Genomic DNA, 3,535 nt, shown 5'->3' with positions numbered 1-3,535 from the left:
GCAACCCCAGGTTTTCCCCCGCTGGCCCAGCACAACAACCCACGAACCCCGAAATCCCCCCGCCTCGGTGGGCTAATGGCGGGGCCCCCCCCCCCCCGCCTTTTTTTTTTTTTTTTTTTTTTTTTTTTTTTTTAGGTCTACACTCTTTTAGACCTGAAAGACCCATTCTTCAGCCTCCCATTGGCAGAGGTGAGTTAACCATGTTTGCTTGTAAATGGGCAGACCAAGAGGGTGTTACCGCGGGCAACATACTTAAACCTGGTTGCTCCAAGGATTTACAGACAGTAAATGCAGCTCTCCTGCCCTTCTATCAGAGGTTTCCTGGGGAAATAGATTATAAAGGGATCTCTGAGGGACTGCTGCAAGAGTTACAGACCTGGGGCTACAGGACTTCAGCTAAGAAAGCTCAACTTTGTACATCAGAGGCTGCCTATCTTAGCTGCCCGCTGAGGGGAAGCAGATGCCAACTCCGAAGACTAAAAGACAGCTCTGAGAATTCCTAAGTACCGTTAAGTATTGCTGCCTCTGGATATCTGAGTTTGTAGAAATAGCAGGGTCTCCATACACCAGCGCAAAGGGGGACACTGGGCTCTTAATCTGGACTGAGACTAAACCAAAAATTATCGGAGGCTTTAAAAACAGCTCTGATTTGGCTCCAGCTCTAGCACTTCCAGACATCTCAAAACCTTTTTCATCTGTTTGTCCATGAAACAAAAGATACTACAAAGGGGGTTTAACTTTTGGACCGTGGTGGCCTCTGCTAGTCTAATGAAAAACAAGCAAACAAGTTAACTCTGGGTTAAGATTCTGTACTCACAGCATCCCATGACACGCTCCTCCAAGTTGAGGCCCTCCTCCAAGGAACACCAGAAAGACAGCTGTCTAATGCCTGTGTGACCTAGTACCAAGCCCTACTCCTGGCTCACCCTTGAGTCTAGTTTAAGAAACTGACCACCATCATCCTGTTCTCCTCTTGCCTGGTGACAACCCCCAGGTGCTCATCCATGACTATCACAAGATGAAAGACGAAACCAGGTATGTGGGAACTGCAGTTGTTACTTTAACTTAAACATTTTGGACCCCAGCCAGGGACCTAAGCTCAGAGAGCAGAACCAATCGATCTGACCCAGGCTCTCAGATAGGAAAAAGTAAAGGACAGTTGCTATATTTTTACTACTATGCATGTCCATGGTATGATCTGTGGAGAACAAAGGCTTCTCACCACTGAATGAAAGACATTAAAAACAAACAGAAAATCTTGGCCCTTCTAGAGGCTACTCATCTTCCCCTACAAATTGCTATCCTGGGCCACTGACCAGGCTACCTGACAAGTCACTCTAAGACCAGTGGGGCCTATTGATATTATGATGGCAACCTGGTGCTGCCTGAGACTCCATGGTAAAGAAGAAATGGACAGCTCAAACCTACAAGTTGATGAAGAACAACAGAGGGAAAGATCTTTCTCCTAGAAACATCTGCCAGGACTCTGGTAACTGACCTTCACAGGCTCTGGAATCCACAAAACAGAGTTACCCAGACCAAGGTTTGTTATAGCTAGACTGGATGCCTAGCTCAGGATATCTATTTAGCTCAAGATATCTCAGCCAGATACCAGTTTTGTGCTCAAGTACATCTAAAACAGACAGCCCTTACCCAGAAAGGGGTCCAAATGAGTGATCAACCCCTATCGGACTCTGAGAAAACTGACTTCACCGATATTTGACCTACCAGGAGAGGATAAAAGTACTCGCTTGTTTGTCATAGAAATTAGCCATCTTTTCTAGGTGGGTAGAGTCAGTCCCTCACTGAACCAAAACTGCTCAAATAATAGCTTAAAAGCTCCTCCAGCAACTAGTCTCCTACTTAGGCCTCCTCCTAGCCAACGGGATTTAACTAACAATGACCTCGCTTTCACAAACCAAACCTCCCAATCAGTAGTTAAAGCTTTAGAAATAAGTTAAAAACTTCACTGTGCATATAGACATTAGATTTCTGGGCAGGTAGAAAATGTAAACAAGATTTAAAAAAAAAACTATACCAGAAGTCTCATTAGAGTCCACTGACTCTAATGAGATGGGTGAATAGACCTTCTTCCTTTGCTTTGCTTCAGGCCTGCTGCACACCTTACAGGAAGGGACCTACTCTCTATGAGATTATGTTTGGAAGACCTTCCCTGCTGCTTCCCAAGCTCAGAGACCAGCACTTGGCAGAACTCTCTAGTTACTTCTTTCTCAAGTCATTGCAGACTCTCCAGTCCTCCATAAAGGCTATTCACTAGGCTATCCAAGCTGATTCCTAAGTCCACCACCATTTCCCCTTGCTTGAGTCTGCAGATACTTTCTGGGTCAAGCAGGTAGCCAAAGGGGCACTGAAACCAACTTAGAAAGAATGCTACTAGGTCATTCTCTCCATTCCTTAGGATGTGGAGATAGCTGGCATTACACCATGGATCCACCACACCCAAGTCAAGAGAGCCATGGATGATGATGACAACAGGACTGTTTCCAGACTACGGACCTACTAAAAATTAAATTTTTGTCTTGCTCTTCTACTCTCTACCCCTCTACATCATCTTAGGTCTTGCGTTTTACTCTATGGGTGTGAATATAGGGTTATGGTCTCACTCCCACAGTCCTCAGGCCTGTAACTAGGAACTGAGAAAGATGGATACAGGGAAAGTATTAATTAGTGTGACTACAGACCACCAACCCATAATCATCTTGACCTCTGCTCACTGATGCCCACTTTAAGTGTTTGGTTGTATTGAAAAAAAAAAAAAAAAGAACGATATGGGAGTTTATCTTTTGAGGTAGAAATACAGAGTTTACAATTCTATGCATCTCCTAAGGCTGAGCCCTTTAGTTACCAGGAACAAGAGAGATCTGTTGCAAAAATTGGGGTTATGAGACTAAGGCTTCCTGAAATTTCCTTTTAAAAAGATTTTGGTCTTTGGAAAACCTGGGGAAATCAGACTCTATGCCACTGGAAGGGACAAAATCTATCAAGAGATAGAGGTTACTATTCCCAGCCAGAAATCAGCCAAGATTGATAGTTATCCTTAGGCACTCAGGCCCCAAACTACATAAGATAGGAATGAGCCAGACTGTCACCCCATTGACTTACAAAACTCACTGTGACTGGGACAGCCTTAATTAACATTAGAGAATTTACAAGAGGCTAAAATTTGTCTAATACTCAAAAGATGCCTGCCCTTCTGCCTTGTGAGGCCAGCCTGAGGTCTAGGACAGCCAGAGCTACACAGAGAAACCCCTGTCTCAAAAAAAAAAAAAAAAGCAAAGAAGAGAAAAGAAAAAAGAAGGAGAGAATAAAAAAGAAAGAAGAAGGAGAGAAGGAATGAACAAACGAACAAAGGAACTCAAAAAGAGAAGAGACAAAGACAAAAATCATGCCGGGCGGTGGTGGGGCACGCCTTTAATCCCAGCACTTGGGAGGCAGAGGCAGGCGGATTTCTGAGTTCGAGGCCAGCCTGGTCTACAGAGTGAGTTCCAGGACAGCCAGGGCTACACAGAGAAAC

At 44.5% G+C, this 3,535-nt stretch overlaps 1 protein-coding gene across 1 annotated transcript in view; it reads left to right on the top strand.

Moving 5' to 3' along the window:
- The window catches only part of LOC114640289 (myeloid cell surface antigen CD33-like), a 10,303-nt gene extending 7,010 nt beyond the window's left edge, over positions 1–3,293 (top strand). The window contains exon 6 of the mRNA XM_028789231.1: positions 2,420–3,293. The gene's annotated coding sequence lies outside the window, so the exon portion shown is untranslated. The remainder of the gene's footprint in view (positions 1–2,419) is intronic.
- The last annotated feature ends 242 nt before the right edge of the window (positions 3,294–3,535 follow it).

The sequence above is a fragment of the Grammomys surdaster genome, unplaced genomic scaffold (assembly GCF_004785775.1).
Source record: "Grammomys surdaster isolate TR1022 unplaced genomic scaffold, NIH_TR_1.0 125801, whole genome shotgun sequence".
Taxonomy (NCBI): domain Eukaryota; kingdom Metazoa; phylum Chordata; class Mammalia; order Rodentia; family Muridae; genus Grammomys; species Grammomys surdaster.
The sequence above is the reverse complement of the archived record's forward strand: the minus strand, read 5'-3'. Positions and strand labels throughout refer to the sequence as shown.